Consider the following 12866-nt stretch of genomic DNA (forward strand, 5'->3'; position numbering starts at 1 on the left):
TTATTTTAATACCATTGTTGTGAACATACATTTAATATGGTTATATGTATATGTATATTCGACAAATTGTATAAAATATTATTTTTACCCTTATTCTACGGCTATGCCTAAAGAATTTAAGGTACGAAAAATACCATCAACATTATTATTCTTCTCAGGAAGATGGGTGATGCAAATAGACAGAACCATTACCTTAAGATGAAATTTGGAAGAAATAGTCATAAATAGTTGCATCATTTTTTAGTTTTCTTTGTAATTCGTTTACTTTAAGACGCGATGTCTGGTTTCTATTACTTAAGAAATGGTCATGTTTGTCCATTTGCAAACCCTACCCTGAAAATAATATTAAAATAGTAGGTACACGCCCGTGGATTTTCGGAGAGGCATTCTCATAAAAGCACGGTCACAGAAGGGACCAGGGACATTCATAAATTTTTTCATAGACATAATACTGCTAAATTTATATTTTGTATTAAAAAGTTTAAAAATAAAAGAAGTAATAACAACTTGGTAGAATTTAATTATAAAAATAAAGAATAACATTCCCAACGAGTGGTGATACGAGTCAAATAGAGAACTACAACATTTGGTGGCAGCGACTACGAGATTGGTGACGACGGTGGTCCAATCAAGGATCACGACATTGGTGGCAGCTGTAAAAACTACCAAGGTTTCATGAAGGTGCGCCAGACGCATCAGAAAACCTACCAGTTTTGGAAGAAGATAGAGGCAACAGGCAGTTCTTGAAGGTGCACCAAGAAGCAGAAAGAAGCCCGACACGAGACGTAGACATTGGGGACACTGAAGGAGCGCAAGACGCAGCAGCAAGTCTCCAGGGAAGCCTTTGTTTTCACCAGATGATGACAGGGTAAGTCTTTCATTTGTTCACTGTATTGTGACGCTACTGTTTTCTTCTGATTTTTAGTTAGTTAGATTTAAGTTAAGACAATAAAAATTCTGGGCTGCAAATAACAAAAAAAAAAAAATATTGCTTAAAATTCGTAAATATTTTTCTCTCTTCAAACTAAAAATACATCTATAAAAATAAATAATAATTCTTAAACTAAAGTAATAAATTAATAAGAAATATAATAATGGCAGGGGGTAAAGACACCAGCTGATGTTTCTGATTTAATGCAATTCATTTTGATGGTCAGGGTGACACAAATTCACTCCAATTTTTCTTAAAATTGTGTTCAATAAAAATTGTCAAAGTGGATCAAAAGAATTACTAGTAGATTTAATTTTGTTTTAAATTAAAAGGAAGCACAAGAGGTAACACAATATAAACAGTTTCAAAGTGGGAAGAACTAAAGATTTCTTATTAGAGCACTGTACTGATAAAACACCACCATCGCATTTCTAACACAAATAATGGATATAAAGCAACATTTTAGGGAAACTGTAAAAGAGTATGGCGATAGATTACAAATTCTCTTTAATAAATATAAAGAAACATTAATCACTTAAATTATGCAAATAGCGAAGCTACTGTTTTTAGTAATAGAAAATTTAAACTCCATTTTAGTCAATGCTTTTAGAAAAGGACTCAACGATGAAAAAATTCAAATGCGTATTATTGCAGAAAATACTACATATTTAGATAAAACTTTATCATTGTAATTGAAATGGAACTTGGGAATAATGACAGGTTTAAAAACTCGCATTTAAAAATATAGGTTTGTAGAGCTTGGAAATAGACAATTAAATAATCATTCTTCTAATAATTCCTGTTTATTTTGTTTTAAAAATAATCATTTAACATCACATTGTAGACAGCTTAGGCAATACAAACAAAATGGTAACTCCTATATAGTAGAAATGTACCTAGCAATAATCAGACACGCCCACCGCAAAATTTTATGCTTAATAATAATTTTTCAAATAGACAAGAAGTAAATACAGTACAATATAATCAAGGACGTTTCACTAATCGAAACTACAACAATCAAAATTTTAATCAGAACAGCGACGTGCGTAATTATAATCGTAATTATGGTAACAATTATAACAGTAATAATCCTCGTTCAAATTACAATAATAGATATTCTCAGAATCCAAAGAGATTTTAATAACTCACAGGTTCTCAACGGCAGCAAAATGTTTCGATACCTCAACAATCTCAAAATTTTTCTAATTACAATAATGAATCCAGTACTACCAATTTTAATGGTTCAAATAATAGATCACCACAACAAATTCAAACTATAGATTCTCAGTCGTTAATCAATTCAGCAGATAATTATTTTTCAGAACCGAGCACATCTCAAAATTTTTCAGGAAACGAGAGCGAAGCCCTGGTCGCGAGCAGCCGATTAAGCTCTTCTTAAAATTAGATAATAGCTGTTCTATGAATTACACACTACCACAGGCATAAAATAAAATTAAAATTGAGCAAAACTTAATTGACATACCATAAGTCAATTATTATTTTCCGTTAGTTACCAACAATTAGAGATAATTAAAATCCCTTCTTTAGATATAAAAGATAAAGAATTACATCTTTATTAGATGGGGGCAGATGTATCTTTATTGAAAGGATGTATCTTATTACAAAATAATCTAAAATTAAATAAAACTTGCATTATAGAATTAAAAGGTATAGTAAAGAACCTGTATTTACTAAAGGTGTTTGTAACATCCCAATTAAATTAAACAATAACAAAGCAATAACTCATCCTTTTCACATTGTGCCAGATTGTATACCGATTAAAAGTGATGGACTATTGGGACTGATTTTTGCAAAGAAATTATAAAGCCAGAATAAATTACGAAGACGGGGTCATTAATTTTGAAGACAATTTTTAAAATTTTGCCGTCAGAAGCAACTGCAATAATTCCCGCGAGATGTCAAATTATTGTACCTGCTCTAACTAATTTATCTTCGTCCGAAGGCATAGTAGTTTCAAAACAATTATCCGAACACTTATATCTAGGGTCAAGCCTAACAAAAGTCCAGAACTATAAATGTTTTGTTAGCATATTAAATATTTCTAATGAAGCTCAAACTATCCATACACCTAGAGTGAATGTCGGACCTATTTCTTTTAATGAGTACGAATTTATAGAAACATATAATTAGCAATGACATTATCGTTCGTTTTGCTAAAATAAGAAAAGAAATTAATCTAGACCAATTAAATGAAGAAGAAACTAATTCAGTATTAGATATTTGTAGAGATTTTAACGATATTTTTTACTTAGAAGACGATAAACTAGCAAGCACCAACACAATAAAACACACTATACCGACAGAAAGTAATAAAGGTCCTATTAACGTAAAACCTTATAGATTGCCTTTCAAACATAGAGAAATAATTAATGAACAAACTGAGCAAATGTTAAAAGACGGGGTAATTTCCGCTTTGGACAGTCCTTGGAATAGTCCTTTACTAGTTGTTCCTAAGAAAAGTGACCCATTATCACCTAAATTTAGAGTATGCGTTGATTTTCGAAAGTTAAATGAAAATACCATTTGAAACGCATATCCTCTACCTAATATAGCAGAAATTTTAGACCAGTTAGGAGAATCTCATTATTTTACTACCTTAGATCTTACTAGTGGATTTCATCAGGTAGAAATGGACAAGAAAAAAGATAAAAAATAAAACCACTTTTAGCACACATATATACAGGACGTTTATAACAGAATGCCTTTCAGTTTAAAAGGAGCTCCCGCCACATTTCAAAGACTCATGAACACAGTTTTAAGCGGTCTTAATGGTATGAAATGCTTTATTTATTTAGATGGTACTAGTAATTTATACAAACAACTTAAATGAACATAACGATAGATTAATTGAAGTTTTCAAAGATTTAGACAACATAATTTAAAACTTCAACCTTCGAAGTGTCAGTTTTACGAAAAGAATGTTTATTCTTAGGTCACATTATTACAGAAAACGGCATTAAAACAGATCCATCAAAAATTCAATGTGTAACAAACTTTCCGTAACCTAAAAATCCTAAAGATATAAAAATCTTTTTGGGGCTTGTAGGATATTATAGGAAATTTATCAAAAGTTTCGCTAAAATTGCCTAAACCTTTAACCAGATTATTAAAAAGATTCTGATTTTTAATTGGGGTATAAAATGCGAAAATTCTTTCCAAAATCTTAAAGATAGTATAACTTTTCCACCTGTTCTCCAAAACAGATTTTACCAAAGATTTATTATAACAACAGATTCGAGTAATTTCGCAGTAGAAGCAATTTTATCGCAGGGTAAGGTTAATCGTGATCGTCCAATAGCGTTTGCTAGTAGAACTCTAAATAAGCAGAACAAAATTGGCTCAACTTCAGAAAAGAGCTAACTGCAATCGTCTGGGCGGTAAAACATTTCCGTCCATATATTTTTGGCACAAGATTTAAAATTATTTTTTTTTTTTTTTTTTTAATTTTATATTTAATATCAAAGACCCTGGTTCTCGTTTGACGCGTTTTAGAATAAAACTTGAAGAATATGACTATGAAATAATTTGTAAAGCTGGAAGATTATTACAAATGCTGATGCATTGAGTAGAATAGTTAACACAACAAATGTCAATTCTATTATACCAATTATGATAATTTTAAAACACATCTCGAAAGCCATATAATTATTAATTCCAAAGTCAAAGAAAAAACACAAATCTGTTTGAAACACCACAACTTATACCTATATGGTTTTTATTTTTTGCCAAAATTATTCAACAAAAAAAAAAAAAAAAAAATTCTAAGAAAAATAAACAAATTAATGCATTTTTTAGAACATTTGATAGCACAAATCCTTTAGACATGCCGTCAGTTTTCCAGTATCAACAAAATAATTGTAATATATTTCTATTAACAGACAACGAAAATACATTCAGTGATATTAATTATGAAAATGTTTGGTCTTGCTTACTAACTTTACGAAATATTATATCCAACGAGAAAACCGAACTATCATTTTATAAAAATATCATTACAACTCATTAGTCAAATGGAATCGTTCTTCCTGATAAGATATGTTTTTAAAGACCTCTTCTTCAGAAGTACAATATTTAACAACAGTCTTATCAACCCCTCAGATGCTGAAAAGTTGTATTATTAAATGAAAATCACAATTGTCCATTGGGAGGTCATCAAGGGTCATCCCACACATATAAAAGTATCTCAATTATATACATGGAAAGGTGTGAAAAAGACATAAAGAGTTTATAAAAAATGTGAACTTTGTCAAAAAATAAACAGTCTCGAAAAACAAAATGCCTATGGTAATTACGACCACGGCATCAAAACCGTTCGAAAAATGTTTTTAGATATGGTTGGACCACCAGAAACCGAAATGGTCACAAATACATATTAACCTTTCAGGATGATTTAACAAAATATATAATTAATATACCTATGAGAAATCAAGAAGCTGTAACTGTAGCGCATCATTTTGTAACGAGTATTATATGCATTTACGGAGTACCTGACATGCTAGTCACAGATCAGGATCAAATTTTTTTTTTAAGTGATATTTTAAAAGTACTTGCAGTTTTAAAGATAAAAAGATCCAAACAACAAGTTATCACCAGAGTCCAAACCAAGACGCTAGAACGCTCTCCTTAAAGTTCCTAGAAGAATATTTCAAGACACTTATTAAGACATCTAAAACAGACTGGGATAATTAGATTCCCTATGCAACATTTACATATAATACTACCTCACACTGCTACACATTTTTCTCCATTTGAACTTTTATTCGGACATATTCCTACATTACCAACATCAGTTAAACAACCACCTAAAGTCAATTATACTTATGATGATTTCATAAACAATCTTAAACAAAAAATGCAACATTCTAATCAATTAGCTAAAAGAAAACTTATTAAAATGTAAAACATATCAAAAATAATTACGATAAAAACAGTTATACCAGAATATTCGAGATTGGTGACAAAGTGTTACTTACGACGAATCAGTTCGACATGGCAGAAGTAAAAAACTTTCCGCCATATGGATTGGTCCATATACCATTATAAAAATATCAGATGTAAATTATACAATTCAAAGGGAAAAAAAATAAACAAACTATTCATGCAAATGAATTAAAATATTTTTATTATTAGGAAACTAAACATAATCAGTATATATAGATTATAAAAACTAGAATTAATAAATTTTAATTAGCTTATTATTAGGTATATATATTTTGTTTTAGAGGTTAATTTATTTATAATAATTTACCATAACGCGGTTATTTGCGGTTCCTCATCCAGAAACTCTTACGATATCGTATATTAATAAAAAGTACGTAGATATAATACTAAAAAATTGCGGTGGTGTCACTATAGGTAAACAATGTAAAGCTTATAGCGCATCATCAATGCTAATCCCTCATGGAAATACAGTCCAGTCCTATATTTCAAGTGATTTTATTCCACCATTCGACATTAGTGATAATTGTTGAGAAAGGATAAAGGAAGAAAAATAAACATTAGTGAAATATTTCTCAACAAACATTATAGGAAATTAACAAAGCACATCCCCGAACTTAATGTAGCGAGCCTTAAGCTAGAAGATATTGAAAAGTTAGGTGATGAAATTCTAAAGAGGAAACTTGTAAACAATTATACATTTCCAGCATCTGTAGTTGCCTATATCTTAGCTCTTCTTGCTATTATTTTTGTATTTATAAATTGTATACAAAATGTACTAACAAGACATCCTGTTGCGGAATTATTCAAAACTTATGCATTAGAGTTAATCAGTCTTTGGAACCATCTTCTAGAAATAGTGATAGATATTTTGCTCATTATAATCGTAATATTAGCCAAAACTCTGAAAATGTAGGTAACTATGAAAACTCCGAAGGAGAGAATGTTAATTTACAGGCGCCCTCGCACAGACCCATTGGGTGCCATCAGGCGACCATTAAAAAGAGAAAATAATTTCCCGCATTTGATACATTTTAAATCTGCAATAGTTATAAAAAAAAATGTTAGTTGGTTAAGTCTTAAGTTAGTTATAATTGAAGTAGTTAAGACTTGTATAATACTTTTATATATGTACTTTTATTCATTTCCATCCCAGGTTATACTAATAATTAATTATATAAACATTTGTTTTGAGATTTCATATCACTTTCACCTCATTAAATCTCTCATTAAGGGGGAGGTGTTGTGAACATACATTTAATATGGTTATATGTATATGTATTTTTTTTTTTTTTTTTTTTTTTTTTATTTTTTTACCCCTTATTCTACAGCTATGCCTAAAAGAATTTAAAGATTTTACGAAAATACCATCAACATTATTATTCTTCTCAGAATGATGGGTGATGCAAATAAACAGAACCATTACCCTAAGATGAAATTTGGAAGAAATAGTCACAAATAGTTGCATCATTTTGGTTTCCTTTGGAATTCGTTTACTTTCAGACGCGATGTCTGGTTTCTATTTACTTAAGAAATGGTCATGTTTGTCCCTTGCAAACCTACCTGAAAATATTGTTAAGAAATGTGGGTACGCCCGTGGGTTTTCGGAGAGGGCATTCTCATAAAAGTACGGTCACAGAAGGGACCGAGGTCATTCATAAAAATTTTTCATAGACCTAATATATACTAAATTTATATTTTTGTATTAAAAGTTTAAAAATAAAAGTAATAACAACTTAGTAAGAATTTAATTATAAAAAAAATAAAGAATAACATTCCCAACAAGTGGTGATACGAGTCAAATAGAGAACTACAACATTTGGTGGCAGCGACTACAAGATTGGTGACGACGGTGGTCCAATCCAGGATCACGACACCATAACCATATCAAAACTGCAAACAACATGACTTTATGTGTTAAGAGTTATAATATATTTTGTACCATTTTAAAACGACAAAAAAAATAAAAAAAAAAAAAAACATTAAATAATATTTACTTAAAATTACTCGAACGAGGTCGAGCTAACGAGACACGATCGTTCCTTAAACAGAATATTACGTAATTAACATTATAAATGGATACCGCCTGTTTAATTCACACCAACATCTACATCACGTCACAATAAATCCGATAAAATATCGCGAATTTCTTTGACAGAAAAAAGGGCCATTTCTATATGGTGGGTCTTTAAATTTTGCTCGATCGATATATTATGGGCGATTCCATATTAAGTGGGATTTTTTGTGTCCCGTGTGAATTTTTTATCTCATTGGTGATATATTAAAAATCTGTTTATGGATTTTTATGCCAATACCAATTCCTACAACAATCACCATGTATATTCCCAAGTAGAATTTACAGGTATTTTAAAGGAGCGGAAGATCTGTCCAAAACATATTTTCTTTTTACCATTTTTAAAACAAATTAATAATATCCGAATTATTTAACTAATCAGCCGCAAATAACAAGCGATTACCAGAATCTCAGAGTGTTGACACATCGACTAGAAATATTTAAAAACGACTAGGAAAATGCATATTAAAAGTAAAAACTTTAGAAACCGGGACTCCGATAGATAGCAGATCGATGGTTTGATTGATTGATTGACTGAGATTAGAGCTATCGTTTTATCGCTTAATCCAAAACCGCAGGACTATACTAAACAACACTTTATTTCAATACTAATATAAAAAAAAAAAAAAATTATTTTGAAATTTAAACTCCTCTGATTTTCTATCTCACACTCTTGTTTTTATGAATAAACACCAATGAATTGATATTTATATTTTAGATAATACAAGTATTTTTACAGGCCTACCTTATATTTGTCTATTTTTTTAGTTTTGTCCAGTGTTTCCAACTCTCAAAAATTTATCTCCCTAAAAATTTAAAACGCTTGCATCAAAAAACCCCAAAATGTCTCTAAAAACCTAAAAATATAAATAGTAATAAATAAACAATTTGTTGTTTTAAGTGGTTGACCATACAACGTGATCCACCTTGAGAATTAGTAGCCGACTGTTCGAAACTTTCCCTTAAAATAATATCAAAACCTTCGCTTAAAATCCAAAGGAAACCAAGCTAAAATCCCCACAACTGTTATCCAAAGATTCGGTGATTCACAAGAATAAATTACATTAATTTGTTACAGTGTATCTAATGCGGCGTCAATATTATGTATTACGCCAATAGTCACCAAAGTCACCTCGTCATATTAAAAAATCACAGGGTCATTATTTACATTTTATCGTGACCCAGTCGTCACGTGATCAACGTTGAGCATTCTAAACGCAATTTGCAACAATGCCAACTTTCAACATGTACCCTCCTATTTTAGGGATTTTGCAATGTATTGAATATAAATGAGGTGCGAAAATATTGAAAAACGTTGTTCAATTCCGATCTAATGGAATGAAAACTTAATGTAGAAGTTAATAATTTTTAAATAGCCCTTTAAAACAATAATAAAATAATAATATTACTTACATAAATAGTAAAGAAAATTTCATTAAAAACAGTAACCGCATTATTGGCAACGGCGGACAGCATAGGCACTTTCGATTGGAGTAAACTGGGATAAATCGATTATTTTCGGATGTTTCCGGTTACTATTTTTACTACAAGGTTACTACGATGGTCTTCCGCGCGCCTACACGCTTCGTAGGGGAATCGAGTGGGGTAAACAATTTTCGTCCTTATTAGGAAATGACATTTCGACATTCCTTTGTTGTGCGTGAAATTGTTTTGGTGGTGTTCCGTGTTTCGTCTTGTGTTTTTTTATATTTTGAACGTTTTGAACAGTTTTTTTTGACATTTCTTAGTTTTTTAGTGTTTGTGTATATATATATAGTGTTTAGAGACTCGTATAATACGTGAAAATGAACCACTACTGTGTAGTTTGTAAAAACAACAGCAAAATTAATTCGGACTTGTCATTTCACCGGTAAGTAAACAAAGAGCTAGCCATTTTATCTGTAAGACAGTGGTGTTACTTTTTATGTTAAGTTATTACTTTTAACACCTGTTTGGAAAAAGAAAAATTTTACTATAACAAAAAAAGGGAATAATAACTAATAATATTATTAATTTCAGTTTTCCTACGAAAATGGATAGAAAGCAAATTTGGTTTGCTTTGTTAGGCTTTCCTGAAAACAGAATTCTATCAAAAAGAGCCAAAATTTGTAGTATGCATTTTGAAACATCAGATTTTAATTATAGAACTGATGGAGTAAAATTTTTAAAAGCTGATGCTTTTCCAAAACCAGTTAACCCATTTAGTTTCTCACCGTCAGGCTCAAGGTAACTAGATTTAACTAAGTTATAAATACATTATTTATTAAAATTGGTTGATAAATATTTGGATAAATTAGATTAAATAAGCAGTTTGTTCTACACATAGTATGTGAAAAAGTACTATATCTATGTAGGATATTAAATTATATACATTTTTTGAACAAATTAATATTTAAAAAAGAATGACAATTTTGTTAATTTTTAGTTCCAGTTCTGATTTAAACACGGTATCCACAGAAACAAAAAAGTATGTTATAATAAAATTATAGGTTATATTTTATCTTAATTAATTATATTTTATTATTAGGTGTCATGTACTTCATGAAATACAGTCAAGTTGTAGTGAGGTCTATAATATGGATAAAATACCTACGTAAGTTTAAGATATATAATATTATATGGCGTCATAGTTGGCTTAGAAATGTGGTTTTATATGTGAAATACATAATATATTTATTTATATTATATACATATATAGGAAGCATATGAAAATTTATATTATAAATAGTCACTTCTAAGTCTATTTAACGCCATTTTATTCAATCATATGGGTATAATTTCACTCGACAATAACCAGAATTGACTCAAAACAAATACGTAGTTCAATTTCAAATTTATTATTGTATCAGTTTTGGTCCTAGAAAGATTAACATAGTAAATTGCTATATTTATTTTAGGGAAAGTCCTACAATTAGTGCAGCTGAACTGTATGACCAGGAACATGGTTTAATTAATTTTGCTGGGCCATCAAGTGTATGGTAGGTTTATGTATATATCAGCAAAGATAAAGATTAATTTTTTAAATATCAATATCTAAAGTCTACTCTGTTATGAAATTTGTTGCACACATGGTAATTATTATTTATTTGTTATAGTTCAGCTGATCTAATTTCTGTAGAAGAGTGTGATAAAGAAAATATGATAATGAATAAGCCAGCATCATACGTTTAGTAAGTATTTATAAGAATTTTAGTAATACATATATAGGGTGGCGCACCTCATTCGTCTCGGTTGATTATACGAAAACGGAAAGATCTAGAAACAAACTTTTTATGGGTATATGTAGAGGCGCAATGTGCATAATTTAAAATTATTTTCAAATGTACAAGGTTTGTCAGAACTAAGATCCATACCAAAGTTATATTTTTTCTTATGGAACACCCGGTATTTTATTTCATTTTTGGATTCTCGGGCATAAAATAAGACTTATTATAATGGTTTAATATGTTTAAATGCTTTGATTTTTGAGATATTTAAAAATATTTAAATATGCATGCTGTAATAAAAAAACTTTGTCAACACCCTGTACATTACTGTTCAGAGTTAATTCTTGTGCTGCTTGCTTCTATAAAAGAACCAAATAAGGCAAATTAATTTTCTTCACTTCTGAAAATTTTAGTTTAATATGTATACTTATTAATTTTTTTTTGTAGTAACGATACACAGACATTGACTAGTGTCCCTTGTAACTCACCCATTTCTGACTCCTCAGTAACTTCTAGTGCCTCAGAAACGAAAGAAGTAATACTGGGTGAAATGAGGGTAACTGAAGATTTACCTAGTGATGTGCGTCCATTTCAAGGAAATCTTCCCTTAGTTGAAATGCCACATAAAAAGAGGTAAAAATTCTTAAATATTAAGGTGCGTTCACACCAGCTGCACCGCTCCGCTCAAATCATTTTTTAACATATACTTTTGTGCGCGCTAAAAAAATACACTTCAAAGGTACATGTTAAAGAAATGTTTTGCGCGGAGCGGCGCAGCTCGTGTGAACGCGCCTTTACCTACTTATTATCAAACAGTTTTATGATCAAAATGATGCTAACAGATAAATAAATTCTAGAAATTTCTTTTTAAAATATTCAGCTGTAACATCTATAGAGTTTTCCAGATCATATTCCTTTAGAATTAAGTAGCAATTTGTGAGGTTAGAATAACATGGTTCTATATTTTACATCTTCATTAATTTCAGAAAGAGAAGTTACTATGTAGCTGACTTGGGTAAAGAGGACTTTGATACTCCGACCAAGCAGGAAAAAAATATCAAATTGATAAAGGAGACACACAAAAAATATCAATCGAAAATACATAATTTACAAAAAAATTTACAAAGATTAAGGCAAAAAGTAAAAAGTTTAACTTCTTTATTGGACCATTTAAAAAGCAAAGCTTTGATAACAGAATCTTCAGAAATACCTATAAGGGTAAATTTTTTTGCGTATATCTTTTCATGTAAGCACTTCAAAGGTTTATTTTTAGGCATCAGTAGGCAGTGCTAAAGCAATATTTGAAAGAATGTTAAGGGGTTCAAAAACACAAAAATATTCAGAAGAGTTGAAGTCCTTTGCTCTTACTTTATCGTTTTATTCACCAAGGGCCTACAATTATGTACGAGAAACATTAAACCGTTCTTTACCTCATTTGGGAACAATTTCTCGGTGGTATCAGTCCATAAATGGTTCGCCAGGCTTTACTCAAGAAGCACTGATAGCCCTTAAAAGTAGAGTTAAGGAACAGAAAAAACCAATCTACTGCAATTTGGTTATGGACGAGATGTCCATTAGAAAACAAGTGGAATGGACAGGTAGTAAATTTACAGGGTATGTAGATATTGGTACAAATATTGATTCCGACATGTTACCTGAGGCTCGTGAAGCAATTGTGTTTATGTTAGTTGCCATA

This window comes from Sitophilus oryzae, unplaced genomic scaffold, assembly GCF_002938485.1.
Source record: "Sitophilus oryzae breed Bouriz unplaced genomic scaffold, Soryzae_2.0 scaffold_1370_pilon_pilon, whole genome shotgun sequence".
Classification (NCBI taxonomy): Eukaryota; Metazoa; Arthropoda; class Insecta; order Coleoptera; family Curculionidae; genus Sitophilus; species Sitophilus oryzae.